The sequence below is a fragment of the Plecotus auritus genome (assembly GCF_963455305.1).
Source record: "Plecotus auritus genome assembly, chromosome: X".
NCBI lineage: Eukaryota > Metazoa > Chordata > Mammalia > Chiroptera > Vespertilionidae > Plecotus > Plecotus auritus.
Genome location: NC_137784.1, coordinates 98,723,889 through 98,749,794, shown reverse-complemented (window position 1 = coordinate 98,749,794; position 25,906 = coordinate 98,723,889). Strand labels below are relative to the sequence as shown.

The window sequence follows — 25,906 nt, the reverse complement described above, 5'->3', positions numbered from 1 at the left end:
AGCACAAAGAGCACCTACCTCTTGCAGGATCTATCCCCAGCCCTGGTCATTTGTGGCGCGAGTATGGGAGGCACTCACATTGATGTTTTTTTTTTTCTCTCTTTCCCACTTCCACTCTCTCTAAAAATCAACAGGGAAAAAACATCCTTAGGTGAGGATTAACCCCAAAAAAGGGATCCTTTTGGAACTTTGAGGGGACAGAGGAAATGTTTTATATCTTAATTGGAGTATCTGTTACACGTCTATATTTATCTCATTAAGAAATATCTTCAAGTCAAAGGAGAAAAAAAACATGGTTGCTAGGGAGAAAATAAACCAAATCAGGGGCGGAGGGGTCAAAGGACGAAGGGGACAGATTAGTTAGAAGGCTACTTACTGCCTTTGTCCAGGTGAGAGATGATAGTGGATCAAACCAGATGGTGAGAAGGGGTGAAAGTAAAACTGACAAGGTTTTCTGGTTAGTTAGATATGGAGTATAAGATAAAGAGAAAAGTCAAGGTGACTTCAAAATTTTTGACCTGAGTAACCAGATGGAAGATGGTGCCACTTACTGAGATGGAAAGATGCACATCCAGGAAAGTGCATAAAGCACAATTTTTCAGTATAAGTAATTATATAGGCACACCTGCAATAACCACCACCCAGGTCAAGAAATACAGAACTATCCCAGATAAGAAAAAGCTAAAGGAGTTCATCATCACAAGAAATGTTAAAGGCACTTCTTTAAGCAGAAGAAAAAGAGGAAAAAAATTTGAATAATAAAATGGCAATAACAACATACCTACCAATAGTTACTTTATTTTTTTTATTTTTTTTATTAAGGTATTATATGTGTACATATCTTGCCATTGCCTCCCCCCACCCCACTCCCATACATGCCCTCACCCCCCAATGTTTTGCATCCGTTGGGTACTCTTATATGCATGCATATAAGTCCTTCAGTTGATCTCTTAATTCCCCCACCACTCCCTAACCTTACTGCTATAATTTGACAGTCTGTTTGATGCTTTACTGCCTCTATATCTATCTTTTTGTTCATCAGTTTATAATGTTTTTCATTATCCCCAAATGAGTGAGATCATGTGGTATTTTTCTTTCATTGACTGGCTTATTTCACTTAGCATAATGTTCTCTAATTCCATCCAGGTGCCTACAAATGGTAGTAATTCCTTCTTTTTTATGGCAGCATAGTATTCCATTGTGTAGATGTACCATAGTTTTCTGATCCAGTCATCTGCTGACGAGCACTTAGGCTGTTTCCAAATCTTAGCTATTGTAAATTGTGCTGCTATGAACATAGGGGTGCATATATCCTTTCGGATTGGTGTTTCTAGTTTCTTAGGATATATTCCTAGGAGTGGGATTACTGGGTCAAATGTGAGTTCCATTTTCAGTTTTTTGAGGAAACTCCATACTGTTCTCCACAGTGGCTGCACCAGTCTGCATTCCCACCAGCAGTGCACGAGGGTTCCTTTTTCTCCGCATCCTCGCCAACACTTGTCGTTTGTTGATTTGTTGATGATAGCCATTCTGACAGGTGTGAGATGGTATTGCATTGTCGTTTTGATTTGCATCTCTCGGATAATTAGTGACTTTGAGCATGTTTTCATGTGTCTCTTGGCCTTCCTTCTGTCTTCTTTCGAAAAGATTCTATTTGGGTCCGTTGCCCATTTTTTTATTGGATCATTTATCTTCCTTTTATTAAGTTGTATAAGCTGCCTATAGATGTTGGAGATTAAACCTTTATCAGTGATAACGTGCAAATGTGTTCTCCCGTACAGTGGGGTTTCTTGTTGTTTTGTTGATGGTTTCTTTTCCTGTGCAAAAGCTTTTTATTTTGATGTAGTCCCATTTGTTTATTTTCTCTTTGGCTTCCATTGTCCTAGGGGCAGTATCAGTGAAAAAGTTCTTTTGGCATATGTCTGAGATTTTGCTGCCTGTGGATTCCTCTAGTATTTTTATGGTTTCCCGTCTTATATTTAAGTCCTGTAACCATTTTGAGTTTATTTTTGTGTATGGTGTAAGTTGGTGATCTAGTTTCATTTTTTTGCATGTATCTGTCCAATTTTCCCAACACCATTTATTGAAGAGACTGTCTTGACTCCATTGTATGCTCATGCCTCCTTTATCAAATATTAATTGTGCATAGTGGTTTGGGTCTATATCTGGATTCTCTATTCTATTCCATTGATCTATATGTCTGTTCTTGTGCCAGTACCAGGCTGTTTTGAGGACAGTGGCTTTGTAATACAGCTTGAAATCTGGTATTGAGATCCCTCCTACTTTATTCTTCATTCTCAGGATTGCTGTGGCTATTCGGGGTCATTTTTTATTCCAAATGAATTTTTGGAGAGTTCTTTCTAGGTCTGTGAAATATGCCATTGGTATTTTAATGGGGAGTGCATTGAATCTATAGATTGCTTTGGGTAGTATGGACATTTAATGATGTTGATTCTACCAATCCATGAACATGGTATGTTCTTCCATCTGTTTACATCTTCCTCTATCTCTTTTTTCAGTGTCCTGTAGTTTTCCGCGTATAGGTCTTTTACCTCCTTGGTTAGGATTATTCCTAAGTATCTTAATTTTTTTGGTGCGATGGAAAATGGGATTGCTTTTTTAGTCTCTCTTTCTGTAAGTTCACTGTTGGTGTATAGAAATGCCATAGATTTCTTGGCGTTAATTTTGTATCCTGCTACATTGCCGAATTCATTTATTAAGTCTGTTAGTTTTTTGATGGAGTCTTTTGGGTTTTTTATGTACAATATCATGTCATCTGCAAATAAGGACAGCTTTACTTCTTCTTTTCCAATTTGGATGCCTTTTATTTCTTCTTCTTGTCTAATTCCAGTGGCTAATACTTCCAGTACTATGTCAAACAGGAGTGGTGAGAGTGGGCATCCCTGTCTTGTTCCTGTTCTTAGGGGAAATGGTTTTAGTTTTTGCCCATTGAGTATGATATTAGCTGTGGGTTTATCATATATAGCTTTATGATGTTGAGGTATGATCCTTCTATTCCCACCTTGTTGAGAGTTTTTATCAAGAAAGGGTGTTGGATTTTGTCAAATGCTTTTTCTGCATCAATTGATATGACTATGTGATTTTTATCTCTCAATTTGTTTATGTGATGTATCACCTTTATTGATTTGCGGATATTGTACCATCCTTGCATTCCTGGGATAAACCCTACTTGGTCATGGTGTATGATCTTTCTGATGTACTGCTGGATCCGATTTGCTAGAATTTTGTTGAGGATTTTGGCATCTACATTCATGAGGGATATTGGCCTGTAATTCTCCTTCATTGTGTTGTCTTTATCTGGTTTTGGTATTAGGGTGATGCTGGCTTCATAGAAGGAGCTTGGAAGTGTTCCTTCCTCTTGAATTTTTTGGAATAGTCTGAGGAGGATAGGTTTTAGTTCTTCCTTGAATGTTTGGTAAAACTCTCCTGTGAAGCCGTCTGGCCCCGGGCTTTTGTTTGCCGGAAGCTCTTTGATGACTGCTTCAATTTCTTCCATAGTTACTGGCATGTTGAGCTGTTTAGATTCTTCCTGATTAAGTTTTGGAAGGTTATATTTTTCTAGGAATATGTCCATTTCCTCCAGGTTGTCCAGTTTGTTGGAATAGAGTTGTTCGTAGTATTTTTTAACAATCCTTTGTATTTTGGCGGGATCTGTTGTTATTTCACCTCTTTCATTTCTGATTTTGTTTATTTGGGTCCTCTCTCTTTGCTTCTTGGTGAGCCTGGCTAGAGGTTCATCAATCTTGTTTATCCTTTCAAAGAACCAGCTCTTGGTTTTGTTGATCTTTTCTATTGTTTCTTTGGTCTCTATGTCGTTTATCTCTGCTCTGATCTTTATTATTTCCTTCCTTCTGCTTACACTGGGCTTTTCTTGTTGCTCCTTTTCTAACTCTTTGAGTTGTTGGGTTAGGTAATTTATTACCATTGTTTCTTGTTTTTTGCAGTAGGCTTGTAGAGCTATAAACTTCCCTCTCAAGACTGCTTTTGCTGTGTCCCATAGATTTTGGATTGTTGTGTTTTCATTGTCATTTGTTGCAATGATGTTTTTTATTTCTTCTTTGATCTCTCTGGTAACCCAATCATGGTTTAATAGCATGCTGCTTAGTCTCCATGTGTTTGATTTCTCTGGGTTGTTTTTATTGTAGTTGATTTCCAGTTTTATGCCACTGTGGTCTGAGAAGATGCTTGATATGATTTCTATTTTCTTGAATTTGAAGAGACTTTGCCTGTGTCCCAACATATGATCTATCTTTGAAAATGACCCATGTGCACTTGAGAAGAATGTATATTCTGTGGCTTTGGGGTGAAATGTTCTGAAGATGTCAATTAATTCCATCTGGTCTAGTGAGTCATTTAGGATTGATGTTTCTTTGCTGATTTTTTGTTTAGAGGATTTGTCCAATAGTGATAGTGGGGTATTAAAGTCTCCTACTATGATTGTATTGCTGTCAATCTCTCCCTTGATATCTTCCAGGAGTTTTTTTTATGTATTTGGGTGCTCCTGTATTGGGTGCATATATGTTTACCAGAGTTATTTCTTCTTGTTGGATTTTTCCCTTTAGTATTATGAAGTGGCCTTCCTTATCTCTTGTTATGTCCTTCACTTTGAGATCTAATTTGTCAGATATAAGTATTGCTACCCCAGCTTTTTTTTTCAGTTCCATTTGCCTGGAAAACCTTTTTCCATCCCTTCACCCTCAGTCTGTGTGCGTCCTTTTTTCTGAGGTGGGTTTCTTGTAGACAGCAGATATATGGGTCGTGTTTTCTTATCCAATCCGTTACCCTATGTCTTTTGATTGGGGCATTTAATCCATTTACATTTAAAGTTATTATTGATAGGTGCTTATTTGTCGCCATTCCTATTCTTTACCCCTGTGTTCCTTCTTCGTTTCCTATTTCTTTTTTTTTTTTTACAGCAGACCCTTTAGCATTTCTTGCATTGTTGGTTTGGTGGTAATAAATTCCCTTAGTCCTTTTTTGTCTGTGAAGCTCCTGATTTCACCTTCAATTTTGATTGACAGCCTTGCTGGGTACAGTATTCTTGGATTCAGACCCTTCCTTTGCATGACTTTGTATATTTCATTCCATTCCCTTTTGGCCTGATGAGTTTCTGTTGAGAAATCAGTTGCTAGTCTGATGAGGGATCCGTTGTATGTAACTTTCTGTCTCTCTCTTGCCGCTTTTAAGATTCTTACTTTGTCGTTGGTGTTTGCCAATTTAATTATAATGTGGCTTGGCGTGTGTCTTTTGGGGTTCATTTTGCTTGGGACTCTGTGAGCTTCTTGGATTTGTGTGGGTTTTTTCTTCCCTATATCAGTGAAATTTTCTGTCATTATTTCTTCAAAGAGGTTTTCTATTCCTTGCTCAGCTTCCTTTCCTTCTGGAACCCCTATTATGCGGATGTTGTTTTGTTTCGTGTTGTCCCAAAGTTCCCTTTGGCTCTCCTCCTGCCTTTTAATTTTTTTTTCTAGAAGTTGCTCTACTTGGGTATTTTTCCCATCTTGCCTTCTAGCTCACTGATGCGGTCCTCTGCTTCTTCTAGTCTACTCTTGACGCTTTCTATTGAGTTCTTTACAGCAGCGATGTCATTTTTCATTTCTTCTTGGTTCTTCTTCATTTCCTCTTGGTTCTTGCTCATATTGTCGAATTTGTCTTCCATTCTTTTCAGCCACCTTATGACCATTTCTCTGAATTCTTTCTCTGGAAGGTTGCTTGCCTCCATTTCGTTTACTTCCTTTTCTGGTGATGCCTGCTTTTCTTTCATATGCAGGCTGTTTCGTTGTCTCCCCATGGTCTCTCTTCTCTGGGTGTCTGGTTATGTAGTGCTCTCTCTCCTGCATTGATTTAAAGGCACAAAATACAGCGCTACCAGGTACGACTCACAAGGCACTGAAGAGAAATGTATTCACGATATTAATAACCTCCAATAAAGGTGATCACCAGAGAAAGGCAAATTAGGTGATAGGAGAGAAAGAAGAAGAGGAAAAAAGAAAGAAAGACAGAAGAAAAAAAAAAGAGAAAAAAGGAGTGTCAAAATGAAATTGGGAAAAGGGAAAGAAAAAAAAAGAAAAAGAAAAAAGAAAAAAAAGTAAGAGAGACAAGAAAGAGATTAAGAGAGAAAGGGGAACAGACTATATATATTGGGGATAAAACTCCAATAGAACAATCACTAATCCCAGCAAATGCCAGCAACAAGTGCCTGGGGATTAATACAAACTACAACACCAACTAATATTGAGTGAGGCAAGGGAAAGCTGAAGCACAAAATAAACAAAAAAATAAAAGAAGAATAAGCAAAACAATCTCACAAAAAATCATAAAAATTCGATATAATCTACATTCAAGCGAACAACAACAAAAGGACAGAGAGAAAAACAATTTTTTGGATAGTTAAGACAGCGAAGAGAGAGGTGTGTATGGACTTGGAGCAGGGGATTGGAGATTAGATATGTAAGTAGGGTGAAATTTTAACAGGGTACAAACAGAAAGAATAGGGAAAATCTAAAGCAGGAAAGGGGTAAGATAAACAGGACACCGAACAGGGGAAGGTTAGGAAGAGAGTGATGGCATAAAGGTAGAGTTGAGATAGAGTAAAACTATGCTAAAGGAATGATAAAAATAGAATGTAGAACACTAATCCCAAAATAAAATGACACTTTAAAAAAAAAAGATAAAATAGCAGTAGTAATAATACGGATTGAAAATAAAAATGTAATAATTAAAAAGGTAAAATCAAGTGATGAAAAAAGAAAAAAAGGTTAGTTTCTTGAGTAAAAGATGCAAAAAATGAGAATAAAAAAATAAAATAAATAAAAAATAAAATAAAATGTGGAGTAGTGAAGGTCATTCACTTCCTCTGTTGTTCTGTTTGGCACGCCTGTTTCTCAGTCCGGACAGTATTGCAGTTCCCCGCGTTCCACTGCTCTTCAGTGTTGTAAGCCAGTCCTGATTTTAAGCAGGCGGTGTGTCTTAATTTCTCGTATTCCTTTATTTTTGATTACACAAGAGACAATTTGTGATTCAGCCCCTGGGTGGCAGTGTTTCTGGATTGACTTCTGGGTCTATCTATGGCCTCTCTAGGCAGTGTTAGAGCCTTCTTTCCCTGTGGCACTCACTACCGGTTTGTGGGAGTGGGCTGCCTCAGAGCTGGCTCTCCAATGGTCACTCCCGGCTCAGATTCCCAGGTTCCAGAAAAACAACTTTCCCCTGAAGTCTCCCAGGGTGTCCCCAACTGGGTGATCCTATGTATTGGGCTTAGTAATCAGAAGCAAGAATTTCAAGAGGAAAAAGCCCAAGTGTGCGAACTCCGGGGTTGCGCGTAAGTCTGGGCAGCCTGAAATTCTTAGGGTGTCCCTGCACTTCAGATCAAAATGGGTTGCTTTTTAGAGAGCCCTTCTGTTAGCAGCTCTGAGGACCCCTTTTCACATTCACAGATCACGCCAGCCCCAACAGCCACGGATTTTTCTAGGCACAGACTTCCCTGGTCCTCCAGCTCCCGCAAAACGCGCGTTCCTCTCTCCCGCCGGGACCAGAGACCTCACCTTATCCCAGGCGAAATCTGACCTTTCCGTGGTGGAGTGTAGAGCTCCTCTGAACCCGTGTGTTTGCGCCAATTGGGGAGCGTTGTTCTGGGGCTTGCAGCTGTTTGGTGGGTGCCGCAGTTGTGGATTCTCAGGCTTCCAATAAGCTCCACTTTTCGGTTCAAGATGGCACAGACTCCGCGTCCAAGCCCGCAGCTCCGGGAGGGGACCCAGCCGCAGTGGGGCCTGTCCGGTCAGGGGAACCCCGTCTAGCAGTCCCCCACCTTCTTCTGGAGTTCAGCTGTCCCCCAGCTTGCCAACAAACACTCCTCGTGCGACCCTCAGCTGTTCTTTCTTTCTGCTCCGGGACAAGGCTCGGAACACGTCTGTCTATTCCACGACCATTATTCCCTCCCCCAATAGTTACTTTAAATGCAAATGGATTAAATGCTGTAATCCAAAGACAGGGTGGCTGAATGGAGAAGAAAATAAGGCCCATCCATATGCTGCCTACAGGAGAACCACTTCAAATCAGAAGATACACAGATTGAAAATAAAGGAATAGAAGAAGATATTTTAGGCAAATCGAAATGAAAAAAAAAAGTTGGGAAAGTGCCCCAGATCCTTTTAGGACATTTGGTCTTTTGGGCGTGACACAAATTGAGTGAGTGAAGAAGGAGAAAAATCCACTGGATCCCTACAGGATTAATTTATTCAAAAAGGAAATAATAGAAAAATACTCACCATGCAAAAGTCTTGTGAAGGAAATGAAGGAAAGCCACAGAACATGCCAAAGGCCAAGGAAGACCACCCTTCAGAAGATGTACCACAGAAAGCAGAAGGAAACCTTAGAAGCGGGCTGACTCAACCTGTCCAGGCACTTAAAGAGAACACTCCCATTAGGCATTTGGACCCTGAAGAAATGCTAAGAGGAGTATATGAGTTGGAAAGGCTTAGAGAAGAAATAAGAGTAAAAACAAGTTTGTGATGATGCATTGAAAGCAAAGACATTCTAGCCAAAACCGGTTTGGCTCAGTGGATAGAGCGTCAGCCTGCGGACTGAAAGGTCCCGGGTTCGATTCCGGTCAAGGGCATGTAACTTGGTTGCGGGCACATCCCCAGTGGGAGGTGTGCAGGAGGCAGCTGATCGATGTTTCTCTCTCATCGATGTTTCTGACTATCTATCCCTCTTCCTTCCTCTCTGTAAAAAATCAATAAAAAAATATATTTAAAAAAAAAAGAAAGCAAAGACATTCTCGCAGATGACCTTATCCTGTGTACTTTAGGCCTTGAATTCTTTTCTTTTTATCTGATAGTAAAATCTGGCCCCTGCTTTCTGTTAGCATATTCTGATGTATCTTTTATTTTCATTTTGCTTTTAATCATCTGGTGGAATTTTGTTTTAGATAGTTTCCTTGTTAACCAGCATCTTACTGGATTTTGTATTTTGACCCATTCTCCAGGTCTATTTTTCAACTAGGAAGTTTTACACAAATGCATGAAAATATGTTCATTCCATATTGTAAAGTAACGTAAGTTACAAAGCATATTTAGTATCAGTTCACATATGTACGATAAAATCCCAAATTGTGTTTGCGTGCATGTGTATACATATATACATCAAAAACTTAACTGTGCTTATTTCTGTGTGGTGTGAGTTTTCTTTTTGCTTATATGTATTTTTTTAAATATATTTTTACTGATTTTTTACAGAGAGGAAGGGAGAGGGATAGAGAGTTAGAAACATCGATGAGAGAGAAACATTGATCAGCTGCCTGTTACACGCCCCCCACTGGGGATCAAGCCCGCAACCAAGGTACATGCCCTCAACCGGAATCAAACCCGGGGCCTTTCAGTCCACAGCCCCACGCTCTATCCACTGAGCCAAACCGGTTTCGGCCTTATGTATTTTTTTTAAATATATTTTATTGACATTTTACAGAGAGGAAGGGAGAGGAGGGATAGAGAGCTAGAAACATCGATGAGAGAGAAACATCGATCAGCTGCCTCCTGCACACCTCCCACTGGGGATGTGCCCGCAACCAAGGTACATGCCCTTGACCGGAATCAAAGCCGGGACCCTTCAGTCCGCAGGCCGACGCTCTATCCACTGAGCCAAACCGGTTTCGGCAGGGCACTTATGTATTTTTAATGAATTTGTGTCACAGACAGAATTAAAATTCTTTAATAAGTAAGAATCAAATAATTTGCAACCAGTTTATAAGGGCAATGGGGGGCCCTAAACTCTTGATGAAATAACTATTAAAATATAACCCTGGCTGGTTTTGCTCAGTGGATAGAGCATCGGCTTTTGGACTGAAGGGTCCCAGGTTCGATTCAGGTCAAGGGCACATACCTGGGTTGTGGGCTCGATCCCCAGTAGGGGGTGTGCAGGAGGTAGCCGATGAATGATTCTCTCTCATCATTGATGTTTCTATCTCTCTCCCTCTCCCTTCCATTCTTAAATCAATAAAAAAAATTTTTTTATAAATGTAAGCCTCATATCACCTCTGGATCTCTTAGCCAGAGAAATAAAACTGGCAGTTATTACAGAAAAAAGTTGGAGTAACAATATTTATATCAGACAAAATAGACTATAAAACAAAGACTATAACAAGAGACAAAAATATGAAAGCAACCTAAGTGTCCATTGATAGATGGTCAAATATGCAATGGAATATTACTGAGCCATAAAAAAGAATAAAATCTTACAATTTGCAATAAGATAAATAGACCTACAATGTATTATGCTAAGTGAAATAATTCAGAGAAAGACAAATGCCATATGATTTCACTTATATGTGGATCTGAAAAGCAATGAATAATCAAAACAGAAACAAACTCATAGATACAGAATATATATATATATATATATATATATATGTATGTATATATATATATATATATATATATATATATATATTATTGATTTCAGAGAGAGGAAGGGAGAGGAAGAGAGAGAGAAACATCAATGATGAGCAGAGAATATGTTGATGATTGCCAGATGAGAGGTGCTTTAAGGAACTGGGTGAAAAAGATGAAGGAATTAAGAAGTACAAATTGGCATTTACAAAATAGTCACGGGGATGTAAAGTACAGCATAGGGAATATAGTCAATAATATTGTAATAATTATGTACGGTGTGGGAGTGGGTACTAGATTTACCAGGGTGATCACTTTGTAAGTTTAATAAATGTCTAACCACTGTGCTGCATATGGGAAACTAATATAATATTGACTATCAACTATTAAAGACAAAAAAAGAAACACATAGTATTGAGGTAAGGAGCAAAAGCTATATATCAAACCCAGGTCCTATTTTGCTTTTTAGCATAGTATAAAAAAAATCACAAACAGGGCCCATTACATGTTAACCTACTAAAATTCCTCTTTCCCAATTAGACTAAGAGTTTATGAATTTTGAATAAAAGTTCCAATACAAATTAGGTATGACTATTGGGAAGGAAGCAGAGAAAGAGGATTAGTTATGGATTTGCTTAGAGATACAAAGTTGTATTTAAACTTGGTAAAGCAGCCTTACAAGTCTTTCTTGGGTGCTATTTACGCATTATTTTTTTTTTATTACAATCATGCAGAATGATTCCATTTGGGATTTTGAGTGAAACTGAAGTGCTGTATTCCCCAAAGACCAAATAGTGTTTAAAGTGGAAAAAGGAATGTGATAATTCTTTTTTTTTCTTTCTTTTATTGTTTAAAGTATTACAAATAGTAGTACATATGTCTCCTTTTTTCCCCCATTGACCTTCCCCTGGCCTCCCCTACCCCCCGGCACATGCCCTCACCCCCCTTCCCAGTGACTTGTGTACATTGATTATGCTTATATGCATGCATACAAGTCCTTCGGTTGATCTCTTACCTCCCCGCTCCCCAGCCTTCCCACTGTAATTTGACAGTCTGTTCGATGCTTCTCTGCCTCTCTATCTCTTTTTGTTCATCAGTTTATAATGTTCTTTATTATCCATAAATGAGTGAAATCATGTGGTATTTTTCTTTCATTGCCTGGCTTATTTCACTTAGCATAATGCTCTCCAGTTCCATCCATGCTGCTGCAAATGGTAAGAATTCCTTCTCTTTTATAGCAGCGTAGTATTCCATTTTGTAGATGTACCACAGTTTTCTAATCCACTCATCTGCTGATGGGCACTTAGGCTGTTTCCAAATCTTAGCTATGGTGAATTGTGCTGCTATGAACATAGGGGTGCATATATCCTTTCTGATTGGTGTTTCTGTTTTCTTAGGATATATTCCTAGAAGTGGTATTACTGGGTCAAATGGCAGTTCCATTTTTAAATTTTTGAGAAAACGCCATACTGTTTTCCATAATGGTTGCACTAGTCTGCATTCCCACCAACAGTGAAGGAGGGTTCCTTTTTCTCCACATCCTCTCCAGCACTTGTCGTTTGTTGATTTGTTAATGATAACCAAGGAATGTGATAATTCTGATCAAAAGTTCTCTTTCTAGAATTCATGATAAATGAAAATAATTTTGGCAGTTCCTATGTCATTATGCATCTCCCAAGTAACGTGCAATTCCTCCTGTCACTACAACTTGGTTAGTCACTGAAGCACTGATCTTATTACAAAACAAGTTAAACAAAGTCTCCTTCAGTTACTGCCTTGATTCATTATTAGCATTCACCTTTCCTTCCACCTTGCCCACAATCCCTGATATTGAATGCCAAATGGTGATCTCACTGAAGGACAGGACATTCGACAGTTTAAACCAGTAAAATTGAATTTGGCTATCCTTAGTCACTGACTGATGACTCTATTCCTATTTTTACATGTTTAAAGTAATGCTATGTCCTTCCTGGAAGTTCCTTTTGTATTCCAAATTACGACAGGGACTGAAGTACAGCAAAGGAAAAATGCAAAAAGTTAAGTGTCAGGACAAGTTAGAAGCATACACATATATGTGGGTAAGTCTGGTTCAAATTCCTGTTCAGCAAGATAGTAATTTTTATGAAAAATTTAAAGAAATGTTACTTAATTTAGCTTAAAGAAACTTAATTCTGCCTTAGTATCAAATTTAAAATGTGATCAGAAAGTATACTTTCTAACAAATATAAGGGAAAGTATTTACAAAGCATTTTACAACTCTAATAAATAATAAGTAATATTTGATTGTACCATTAAAAAATACAAAACTGACAACACTCAGAAGCCCTTTATGTATTATCTTCCCGGTCCCATCCCTCCTCCTCACATGCACACAGGTAACCACTATACTGACTTTTATGGTAATCACTCCCTTGCTTTTTTCCCATTGACCCAGCCTTCCTCTTTAGCTATTTATCTCTCCTTCCCTCTCAACAAACCAAGGATAATGTCTGCCAAATATCTTGCCCTTCTCATCTCCCTTTTATTCTCTTTTGTAACAGCTTTATTGGCATAATTCCCATATCATATCATGATACGATATTTATATGAGTGGCTTTTAGTATATTTACAAGGTTATGCAAGCATCACTATCTAATTTAAGAACACTTTAAACACCCCCAAAAGTAACCCATCCCTGTTAGCAGTTACTGTCCATCATTCCCTCTTGACCCCTACCCTCACAGGGAACCACTGATCTCCTTTCTGTCTATATATTTGCCTCTTCTGGATATTTCTTATCAGTGGAATCGTATAATATGTGGCCTTTTGTGACTGCCTACTTTCACTTAGAATGTTTTCAAGATTCATCCATGTTGTAGCATGTGTCAGTTCATTCCTGAATATTGCTAAATAATATTCCATTATATGGATACTAGTGGCCTGGTGCATGAAATTCGTGCACATTAAAAGGGAATTAATTAGAGGAAATATTTTAATACTGCTATTTGCCCTTCCTCTGTAATAGAAGTGTCAGAGATGAAAGAAAATTAGTAAAATGTATATGAAAATATCCCTCCTGTCAGAGTCTGGGCATGCCACGGGACCCAGAGTCCATTCCCCGCCCACCCATGCACACCTCGAAATTGTGCAAGACCCAAACCCAGCCGGCCCCATCCCCATCAAGCTCTGCAGGGCGAGGGGCACAGCCTCAGGTCCCCCAGCCCGGCGCCGGGTGGAGGGTGCAGCCTCAGGTCCCCCGGCCCCGGCGCGAGGGCACAACGACCATTTGCATATTAGCTCTTTATTATATAGGATACTACATTTTGTTTATCCAGTCATCATTTGATGGACATTTGGGTTGTTTCCACATCCACATAACATAAAATTAACCAGTTTAAAGTGAACAATTCAGTGGTATTTAGTACAATAACAGTGTTGTGAAGCTACCACCTTTATATTGTTCTAAGATATTTTCATCACCTCAGAAGAAAACCCCATACTCCTTAAGCAAATGTTTCTCTTTCTCTCCTTCCTGCAACCCCTAGAAACCACCAAACTGCATTGTTTCTGTGGATTTAGCTATTCTAGATATTTTATATAAATAGAATTATATGATATACAATCTTGCTCCTTTCACTTAATATAATGCTTTCAAGGTTCAACCGCGTTGTACTTCTTTTTGGGAACTGAATAACATTCCATTGTATGTATATACAATTAATCCATCCATCTGTTGATGGACACTTGTGCGTTTTCTACCTTTTGGCTATTATGAATAGTGCTGCTCTGAAAATGGGTGTACATAGAATAGATTTGAATAACTATTTTTCAATTCTTTTGAGTATTCTCACCTAGGAGTAAAATTGCTGAGTCATATGGTAAAACTATTCTTAATTCGTTGAAGAACTGGCCAAGTGTTTTCCATAGCAGCTACACCATTTTACATTCCCACCAGCAATGTAAGCAGGTTTTAATTTTTCCACATCCCCACCAACATCTGTTTCTTTTTTTAAATGTAGGTGTAAAGTGGTATCTCATTGTGGTTTGGATTTGTACCTCCCTAATGACTAATGTCCTTGAGCATCTTTTCATGTGCTTGTTGGCCATTTGTATTATCATCTCTGGAGAAATGTCTAGTCCAGTCCTTTACCCATTTTTAAATTGTGTTGTTTGTTGTTGTTTTTTGATTTTTCAGTTGTAAGTTCCTTATATATTCTAGATACTAGATCCTTATCAGATATATGGTTTGCAAATATATTTTCCCATTTTATGGGTTGTCTTTTTACTTTTCTTGTTGGTATTCTTTGAAGCACAAAAGGTTTTAATTTAAATGAAGTACAATTTATTTCCTTTTGTTATTCATGTTTTTGGTATCATGTCTAAGAATACATTGCTAAATGTATCCAAGAGATTCATAGTTTTTGCTCTTACATTTAGGTATTTCATCCATTTTGAGATAAGGCTTTGCTTTCATTCCTTTGTCTGTAGCTATCCAGTGACCTAGCACCATTTCTTGAAAAGACCATTGAATGTTCTTGGCACTCATAAAAAATCATTTGACCATAGATACATGGGTTGATTTCTGGACTTTCAATCCTATTCCATTTATCTATGTCTATCCTTATGCCAGTACCACAAGGTCTTAATTACTGTTGTTTTATAATAAGTTTTAAAGTCAGGAAGTGTGAGTCCTCCTACTGTTTTAGATATCCTGGATCTCTTGCAATTCCTTATGCATTTTTTAAAAAATAGATTTTTATTGATTTCAGAGAGGAAGGGAGAGGGAGAGAAAGATAGAAGCATCAATGATGAGAGAGAATCATCAATCGGCTGCCTCCTGCACACCCACACTGGCGATTGAATCGCAACCCGGGCATGTGCCCTCACCAGGAATTGTTCCCAAACTGGCTAGGCATTCCTGATGAATTTTTGAATCAGCTTATCAATTTCTACAAATAAATCAGCTGGGATTCTTTTTTTCCAGCTGAGATTCTGATAGAGATTGCATTGTATCTGTAGATCAATTTAGGTAGCAGTGCCATCTTAACAATACTAATTATGTTTATCTTAATCTTCCAATTGATAAGCACATACTTTTCTATGTATTTTAATCTTTCATTTCTTTCAACAATGCTTTTTAATTTTCAGATTATAAATATTGCACTCTTAATAGCTTCATTCCTAATATTTTATTTTTGATGCCATTGTAAATAAAATTGTGTCTATATAAATTTCATTTTTGCATTGTTCATTGCAAGTATATAGAAATAGAATTGATTTTTAATCTTGTTCTGTAATCACGTTGAACTCCTCCAGATTTTCTATATACTTGGTCATGTCATCTGGAAAGAGAAATAGTTTACTTTTTTTTTCTAGTCTGCATGCCTTTTATTTCATTGTCTTGACCAACTGCTACAGCAGGACTCTCTAGTACTATGTTGAATAGAAGTGGTGAGAGCAGACATCCTTGTTTTGTTCCTGATCTTAGGAGGAAAGCATCAATCTCTCACTGCCTAGGTGTGTTGTTAGCTGTGAGTTTAGCTGAGTGTTAAATGCTTTTTTTTTATGTTGAAGAAGTTCCCTTCTATACTGACTTTAAGTGTTTTTATCATGAAAGAGTATTGGATTTTCATAAAATGCTGTGAATATTTTCGGGTTGTTTTTTTTTTTTTTTTTTTTTTGCTGTTGTTGCATTTTTAACTGTACATTTCACTTCCTTTTTGCTAAATTTTCATTTACATTTCATGTATTTTGTTTTTAAAGTGTTTATAGATTAAACAGTACATTAGACATGTACTGTATATAAGAAAGGTTAGAACAGGGAATCATTTGGGAGTCTGGAATGGATTAATTCAATTTACATGTTTTCTAATGGGAAAAAAAGGAAAAAATGATTCGGTTTTCGAACAGCCTTCCAGAGTGAATTAGAGAGGAGGTTACACTATAGAAGCTACCCTTTGTAAAAGGAAGTTTACATTTATAAGGGAAATCTTACAGATGTAAGGGTCTTTCCCTTACGGTGCCAGGAAGAAGATATCGAAATCTGTAGAAGAAACTGTTAACAATAGATTTATTGGCCTGGGCTTAAATCTGCATAACAATCTTATACTTGTTTAGTTTGCTTTTCCTGGTAACCTCCCATAACTGGCTCTCCATTCCCAAGGTCTTTTGTCTTCAGCTGAAGGTGGTATTTAAGGTTGTGGCTTCCACCATTTAGGCAAGTTACTCAGTTTTCCTGGATCTCTCCCATGTATACAGGAGGTATGAATGTTATTAAACTTTAATTTGTTTTTCTCCTGTTAATCTGCCTCATTTTAATTTTATTATTAGATTAGCCACAAGAACTAGCCTAAAGTAATCCTTATGCCAAAGAGATATATTTTGGGGTGACAAATTTTGCTCCCCCACATCCCACATGTGAAATTTCAAATAAGAGTTTCACATTTCAGAAGCTAAGTTGACAGAGTGTTCCATGTTGCATTAAACCAGTCTCAGTCTTGAGACTAGGTCAGTTTAGTTAACAGTTGTGCCTCATTTCAGGAGGCTGTCTTGCAGGTAGGCTCCCAAAGCTAGGCCTGTATTATGCAAGCAATCAGGTAATTAAGAAGAGGCATACCCATGGAAGCAAACAGAAAACAATGGTTAATGATTGCAGCAAATTATAAAAGTTTCTGAGCCAAGGGTGGAGCCAGTCAAGATTTCTAGATGTCAGGATTGAAACATCTTTTGATGGAGTGAAGGCAGGCAGTGACAGGCTGATAGATTTTTCAGTTTGAATATCTCTGGTGATCCTGCTGCAATAGGCACAAAGATTGTCCATATATTAGCTATTGTGGAGATTCCTCTGGGAGTTTACAAGTCATCTAGTGTCAGTTTGTTTGCAGGGCTTCAGGAAAAAGGGCAGTTTTACTTCTCAATGATTCCAAGTCAGAAGAGAGGAAGAAAATTAGAAACGTGAGTTTGGAGAGCTACAGCCAAATATTTGAGGAAACTATAGAAGAATTCAGGACCCAGTCCAGTTTACAGGGGGGAAATAAAACCTCGAAGACAATTAACTGGAATCTGATATCCACAAATGTGTATTATAGTTTCTACTAAAGCATAATTTTTCTCTCTAAATCACCTGAAACTTGTAATGTTTTGTTAACTAGTGTCACCCAAATAAATAAAGTTAAAAATCACCCCCCATTTTTACCAAAGACCATCAAATTAAGACTAATTTGTTTGCAAAATAAGTCTAGATTCAATAAACTTGTCCTGTTATTTACATAGAAGTAGCAAGAATAGCAATTAACTATAGATGCTCTTTTAAATTGCTTTACTGGAATTTTTCATAAGGAATCTTCAGATTGAACTTTAAAAGACTTCTCAATGCAAGGACTTACCATCAGACTGCTTGCAATATGTATAGATTTGGGTGAGTTCCTCTCTTCTTGAGGTCACCATAACATCTTGAAGTCTCTGCACCAGCCAGGAAATGACCTTCCTTACTCACTTGGTAAGGCCACTAAGAACCTTGTAAGCAGGGTGTCAAGGCAATATTTCAAAGGATTTTATTGGCTTCCATAAGTCCATTTTTTAATGCCTTAAAGCTGTCTGGTCATATCTGAGTCCGTGCATGTTTGTCTAATTTGACTTCCTAGTCAAAGCCTTGGTAATATAATCAGTTTCCAATTATGTCCTATAAAAGGAACAGATTCTTATTGAACTTATACAGATAACAATATGACCATGAAAATGAGAATACTCACTGAGAGTTTCTGAATTCTGGAGGGATCAAGCAGGGAGAGAATAGAAATGTTTCAGTTCTGCTTACAAAGGGTATAATTTATCAAATTTTTCTAAGTCATATTTAGCTTAAGAGGAAAAATTTCCTTATATCTGGGGAAGAAACAAAAATTAAAGAACCAGCTATATATGAAACAAAAAGTCATAAAAACAGTAATTATCCTCATCATTCAGTCCTGTGTAATTGTCTTGTTTTGCTTGAATCTGGTTTTTCCACTAGTTCTCTCAAGCTTGCCTGATGATTGAGGGTGATAGAGACAGTGATAATTCTAAGAAGTTTTCAAGGCCTTCATCAAGGCTCATATGATTTTTACCCAGTGAATTAGGTGCCTCAATCACTAGAGACCATGGGAGTTATACATCAAGTGTAAAACACATTTTCTAACAATTTCTTTGCCACTGTAAAGGATCATCCTTGCAGCAGAGGAAGGCTTCAACCCATCTGGAAAATATACATACAACAATAAGAACATATCGATAACCCTTAATTAGTGGCAGTTGAATGAAATCTAGCTTCAGTGTACTATAATGGATAAGGAATATATATAAAAGGAATTTACCAGGGAACCTGGCAGAACCAAGTAGCTGTTTTGGGTTTCCCAGAATCCCAACTATTAGTTTAATTTACAGCCATTATTTACCCATACAATATACCCTACGAGTTTATCATCACTTATTTCACAATGCTTCCCATGTAATTTAACATACCAAATAAGCCTAATCAGTTTAATATCTATTTTATAGAGAGAACAAAAATAATTTGAGATGTTCCAGGGGCCCTCTGGAACGCCTCAAAGTTACTTCCAGGTCAAGAAAAAGGCTCTATTTAAAATTGGAATTTGGGGAAGTTTGTCAAATTATCAAGAAGTTCTAAAATACTTGACTTAAATAGGATTATAGGTCATTATGAAACAGTTAGAGGCCCGGTGCACGAATTCGTGCATGGGTAGGGTCCCTCTGGGAGGCCTGCAGAAATTGGGCCCTAGCTTGCACCCCCAGCCTCGCACCCCCAGCTTGCACCCCCAGCCTCACAGCCCAGCAGCCCTGCCTGCAGCCCGATCAGGGCTGGGCCCCCCGCCCACCCAGGTCCCTCAGTGCCTGGGAGCCAACTGCAAGGTGACTGCCCGAGGGGACAATTTTCATATTAGGCTTTTATTTAGGATACTTATTCAATTAACCAAAGTAACAATAAAAGATTTCAAAAACATACAAAAGGTTACATAACTGTTAGCAAAACTTTGTTCTTTTATATTTATATATATAAAAGCCTAAGCAACTGTTTGACCAGTAGCTATGACGTACACTGACCACCAGGGTGCAGATGCTTGATGCACAGGCATGGAAACATGGAACAGACTGATGAATCTCAGGGGGGACGGTGGGAAGAGATTAATCAAAGATCTTATATGCATACTAGAGGCCTGGTGCACGGATTCGTGCACCCATGGAGTCTCTTGGCCTGGCCTACAGGGATTGGGCTGAAACTGGCAGTCTGACATCCCCCGAGGGACCCCGCCGGTGCACAAATCCGTGCACCGGGCCTCTAGTTGTGTGTGTGTGTGTGTGTGTGTGTATATATATATTGATTTCAAAGAGGAAGGAAGAGGGAGAGAGAGATAGAAACATCAATGATGAGAGAATCATTGATCAGCTGCCTCCTACACGCCCCCCACCAGGGATGGAGCCTGCAACCTGGACATGTGCCCTGACCAAGAATCGAACCATGACCTCTTGGTTCATAAGTCAATGCTCAACTACTGAGCCACACCAGCCAGGCAAAACTTTGTTCTTATTATTGAGATGATTCAGTTTTCTTGAGTAATTAAGGCATCATAAGATACAGAATATGATGTTGATATAAAATAGAATCTTTTCTTGGCAAAAAACTTTTCTCAGTACTGTATCTTAGGAAGAGCAGACCAATAATCCATAAAAACTTTATCCTTTAAACAGAGAGAAAAAACAAATTAATTTTGCATCAGTTTATGTTTAGTATTTAAATTTGGTTACTTAAATTCATTCCAATCTCACTTGACCACACAGAAAATTTCCTTTCTTGAGAATCCTTTTCACAAACCTTATACAACTTTCCTCATTCAGACATAATCAACTTATTTTAGGACAAACTTATTTTCTTATAATTCCCCTCAAAAAATGTATCTCTATACCTAATATCTTCCATTACTGAAAACATATATACTACTTTCCTTGCATTCTAAGTTGATTCACTTATTATTCCTAGTAGTTTCAATTACATATATTTGGCTTTTTAACCGCTAAAAACCTCAATTTCTAAAGAAAACTAAGTGACTGTGAACTGTTGAAACTGATAGCAAATCATAACAGAATTAGAGGCCTGCCACCCCCGCTGCACTTGCTAGCCGTGAGCCTGGCTTGTGGCTGAGCAGTGCTCCCCCTGTGGGAGCGTACTGACCCCCAGGGGGCAGCTCCTGCATTGAGTGTCTGCCCCCTGGTGGTCAGTGTGCGTCATAGCGACTGGTCATTCCGCTGTTCAGTCTATTTGCATATTAGCCTTTTATTATATAGGATAGGTATACTAAAATTTAGCATTTAGTTGAAATTATTAAATTAGTTTTTTTAAGAGTCTTAGTTGCACTGGAATGTAGTCATGTCCTGGGGCCTGGAGGCCTGCATGTAAAATAAGTTTCAGGAAGAATATAAAAGTATACTTTGCTTAAGATAATAGAAGAATGTAACCGTTAAGCATAGGATGTATAGCTCTGTTTTTTTTCTGCTTTTAAGATAACATTACTGACTCACACTCCAAAGATGTCTTGCAGAAATCATTAAGCAGAAAGGACCACCTGGCATGATGAAGACCCTGAACAGGATGCCACCAAGAACTAAAATGAGATTATGAAGCTTGCACAAGAACTGACCAATCAACAACGCAGCCCACAACCCTGAACCTCTTACTCATGCTTAATCATGATATTTTGCCTTTAAAAGCCTCCAATTGTAAGCCATCAGTGATCTGGGTTTTTAAGTGCTGGCTTCCAGTTCTTCTTGTGTGGTGCCCTGCAATAAAGCTACCCTAATTCCTCCACTGCAATTCTTGGTATTCAGTATTTGACTCTGCTGTGTGCTGGGTGAATGAACTATCTTATCTATAGCTTCCATTAAGATTTAATCAACAAGTTTTGGTTTTACAATACTGGGTAGGGGAAATGTTCCACAGCCAGACATAATATCCATTCCTATTTAAATATTCAGGTAAAGTTGGCATAACTTCTTTACATAATACCTACTTAACAGTGTTTAGCATCTAGGATGTAGGATTGTGGGTGGGTTTTCTCTGCACTCGCCTGTACAGTAGCTTCTAAATATCCTCTAGTAAATATGTATCTGATTCTTGGTCACATTCACCCTAACAGAAACCTGAGCAGCCACAGGGCCTACATGTGATAGATTTCAAAAATTCAGTCTTGTTACCTCTAAAACACATGATAAAACTCGTCAGATCTTGGTTACTGATTTTAAAGTTTGGAAACTAAGGTCATTGTGGCCAAGAGGTTAGCACCTGTTTCTAGAAAGTGTGGATGAAGGGGCGAGGGGTTGAGGTCAGTCTAGAGAACAGGGGAGCTTCCCTAGTGAGGGGGACCCTGAGGACATCTACAGGGAGAGAGATGGTCCCTCTTTCCCGCCTGCAGTGCGCACAGGAATTTGTTCATAGTTGTGTGTTTTTTTTAAACTATAGTCCGGCCCTCCAACAGTCTGAGGGATAGTGAACTGTCCCCTGTTTAAAAAGTTTGAGGACCCCTGTCTTAGAGGAAGCAGTTAGCATGCATGATGGAAACGTCATTACTGCCGTTCTGATATTCCTGAAGAGGACACTGAGCAAAGAGGTCCTCTTCTGAGAGCTAGAGGTGCGACAGGTCGCCCTGAGACATCTCATTCACTTCTTTAAGGAAATAGGGGATCAAAAGCTGCTTTTAGATCTCTTCAGGTTCCTAGATAGAACAGAAGAGCTTGTGCTGTCCCATTATCGAGAGCACTTGAGCATTCAGGACCCTGAGAAAATTCTTAGAAAGAATTTCTTAAGACCTGCATTGGTTTGCCATTTTCAGTGGAAGATTCTGCACACATACAAGACCATTACATGCTCCTGGAACATCAGATCATTATTGAGGCAAATGACCGCCATCTAGATCAGCAGGACAGACTGAGATCTTCCGGAAGCACCCCTGCAAAGCTCCCATCCTCAATATGCCACTAGTGATGACACTCTTCTACTCCTGCTTCTACCACTACACGGAGCCCGAGGGGACATTCAGCGGTCCAGTCAACCTGAAGAAGACATTTTAGATCCCAGATAAACAGTATGTGCTGACTGCTTTGGCCGCCCGCGCCAAGCTCCATGCCTGGCATGATGTAGATGCTCTCTTTACCACAAAGAACTGGCTGAGCTACACCAAGAAGAGAGCACCCATAGGCTTCCATCGGGTCGTGGAAATTCTTCATAAGAACAGTGCCCCCGTTCAGATATTACAGGAGTATGTCAATCTAGTGCAGTGGTCGGCAAACTCATTAGTCAACAGAGCCAAATATCAATGGTACAACGATTGAAATTTCTTTTGAGAGCCAAATTTTTTAAACTTAAACTTCTTCTAATGCCACTTCTTCAAAATAGACTCGTCCAGGCCGTGGTATTTTGTGAAAGAGCCACACTCAAGGGGCCAAAGAGCCGCATGTGGCTCGCGAGCCACGGTTTGCCGACCACTGATCTAGTGGAAGATGTGGACACAAAGTTGAATTTAGCTACCAAGTTCAAGTGCCACGATGTCGTCATTGATACTGGCCGGGACCTGAAGGACCGTCAGCAGTTGTTAGCGTACAGGAGTAAGGTGGACAAAGGATCTGCAGAGGAGGAGAAGATCGATGCCATTCTCAGTAGCACGCAAATTCGGTGGAAGAATTAAGTGGCATCAACTATCCTGAGACCTGCCTCGTTTCTTCCTTTCCTGCCTTTGAAAAGAGTGTACTCTCTTTTTTTTGTTTTGTTAATCCTCACCCGAGGATATTTTCCATTGATTTTTTAGAGAGAGTGGAAGGAGGGGGAGAGACAGAGAAACATCGATGTGAGAGACACACATTGACTGGTTGCCTCCTGCACTCGCCCGACCGGGGCTGGGGATCTGGCCTGCAACCAAAATACGTGCCCTTGACTGGAATCGAACCCAGGACTCTTCAGTCCGAGGTTGAGAGAGTGCGTGCTCTCCTTTGGGAGAGTTATAGCAGCACATTGCTTGGGCCTGTCATCAACAGGTGACACTTGCTACTCTTGGGACAGAAACTGGCACCTGAGCACTGATCTTCTGTCTAAGGGCCATCATCTGAGGGCCGAGATCTAAAGCTTCGACTCATGGGAAAGATTCCCTCCACCTGGTGCTCATGTGAAAGTGGAGTCATTTCTAGACTGGGCCCATTTGTGGCAAGATCTCTCTTGGTCTGAGAAAAGTGACTGCTCTGCTAAAGAAGTCTCCTAGACTAAGAGGTGCAGCTATCATAGTGACCACTCAGTTCCTCTCAGTGACTATGACCCTGGACTTGGTGCTGGACATGGCCAGTTCTGCTGTGAATGGAGTCAGAGCAGAACCAAAATGGCTCTCTCCCAGGCTCCTCGAGAAGGGAGCCAATGTTGCAGGACCTGCTGGAGGTGCCCTCACTCCAGACTGCACGGAGCGCTCCGAGTTATGACAGATGGCCCAGACGTTGTGTCTTCAGCCAGCGTCCCTCTGCTGCCCCGGTCTAGCCTCTGTTCAAGGACCTGTGGTTCCTCTATCACCTGCAGACTGAGATGACCTTGTGTGGGTGACGAGAACATCCCCATTGCCTTTCCCTCTAACTCTCCTGCCCCAGACTGCCCACCTGTGTGGAGCTTAGCTTCGGCAGTACCGGAGCTCTCCCGTATGCACAGAGCTTGCTGTTTCACTAGGAGCCTCCAGAAGTTCCAGTAGGGCTGACCTCAGCAGCATTTCTGACTATTAGGATACTGAGATGGAGGCTTTAGTATCATACTTGGTTTTTAAAAGGATGTTCTGTAATGCTAGATGCCTGCCCTATACAATGTTAGCCTCTCTTCTCTGTGACTGGACTGGGTTTCCCCAAACATGCATAGACTCCTAATAAAGCTGTTTCTTCCTTGGAAAAAAAAAAGGAACAAGCAGGTGGGACTGGGAAGTAGTGGAGCAGCATAAAGGGGGATGGTGGGGGATGAAGTTGGTAGGAGATGGAGTTGGTGAGATAGAGAAAGACCCAATCATGTAGGGCCATGTGGGCCACAGCAAGGGCGGGGGGAAAACTCATTGTAAATGAGATGGGAAGTGTTTGCTGAGACTGCATGTTATGGTATGAGAGGAACGTGAGGTGTTAGAATAATGCAAAGGTTTTCACCCAAACTGGAAGGATAGAGGCGGAAAGGACACTGGTAGGAAGCTCAGGAGGACTTCAGTTTGAACATACTACGTTTGAGAGGCCCATTAGATCTCTAAAAGGAGCTGTCAAAGAGGCATCTGGATGGGTCAGTATGGAACCTGAGTGGGGGTCAGGGCAGCAGGTGTCCATGCTGAGAGGCATTTAAAGACCTGAAATGAGATGTCAAGCTCTGCCGGCCAAAATCCAAGGCCAAGACTCAAAACAAGCCCCAGGCTGCCACTCAGGCTCAGGCTCCCAAAGGTGCCCCCAGGAAAGCTCCACAGTAGAGTCCTCTGTCTACCAATGTGAGGATGGAAGGACTGGTGTGACCCTTGGGCTGCTGTCTGCATGGAGTTAGTGTCCTCCTGTGCTATCATTACTGAAGCATAGTAATGATCCCTCCTTTGGAAAAACTGTTGTTTGAAACTGCTGTTTGAAATTCTCTGCTATTTTTAGATAGTCCCTTGTTCCATAAGTCAACTCTGTTATTTTCATATGGGCTCTTATTCTATAAAAATAACTTTGTTTTTAGCTTGAATAATAGAAAAGATAAACTTAACTGTCTGACCTTGCAAGCTAGCCATTTAAAGGGGCTGATACACAGATACTGATAATAATTCCCATATTCTCACACCAAGTGTTTGTTCATTATGTATCCAAGGTTACAGGTGTCTGTATAGATATGATATGTACTCAAGGTTACAAGTTGTCTGTATAGATATGACAGGTGTTTGTTAGATATGATATATACTCAAGGTTACAAGCTGTCTGCAAAAATAACTTATACAAAGACCCTAGAAGTATATAAAAAGGGAATACTCCTTCCTGTGTATGTTCAGAATTTGACAGAGGTATTCTGCTCTGAACCTGCTCAAAATAAAGATGATTCCTAACTAACTGGCTCATTAAGGCATCTTGTCCAGCTCGCTGATTGACAATACAACAGCACAAATAAACTTGAGGCAGGATCTGTCAGTCAAAAGAAGAAGAAAAATTTAAAGATGTGAATGCCAACAAGAGAATGCAGCTTCCAGATAACATGTCATTTCCTCTGCCAGAGAATAAAGTTGCTTTTCCTTGTATCAAAAATCAGCGAGCTGGACAAGATGCCTAATAAGCCAATTAGTTAGGAGCCTTCTTTATTGCACGCAGGTTCAGAGCAGATTACCTCTGTAAAATTCTGAACAAACACAGGAGGGAGTATTTCCTTTTTATATCCTTCTAGTTCTTTGTGTAAGACAGCTTGTAACCTTGAATACATATTATATCTAATAAAACATCTGTAATATCTATACTTGTAA

The 25,906-nt window shown here is 39.4% G+C and overlaps 1 protein-coding gene and 1 pseudogene across 2 annotated transcripts in view; both read left to right on the top strand.

The window, feature by feature from the left end:
• Positions 1 to 21,237, top strand: part of RNF113A (ring finger protein 113A) — a gene marked incomplete at its 5' end in the record, with an annotated part of 29,800 nt that extends 8,563 nt beyond the window's left edge. Inside the window, one exon of the mRNA XM_080651888.1 lies at positions 20,934 to 21,237. The remainder of the gene's footprint in view (positions 1 to 20,933) is intronic.
• On the top strand, positions 8,287 to 23,110 carry LOC308240219 (spermatogenesis-defective protein 39 homolog; annotated as a pseudogene). Its single transcript has 4 exons — positions 8,287 to 8,521; positions 21,960 to 22,137; positions 22,245 to 22,510; positions 22,909 to 23,110. The product of its transcript is annotated as a spermatogenesis-defective protein 39 homolog (transcript).
• The last annotated feature ends 2,796 nt before the right edge of the window (positions 23,111 to 25,906 follow it).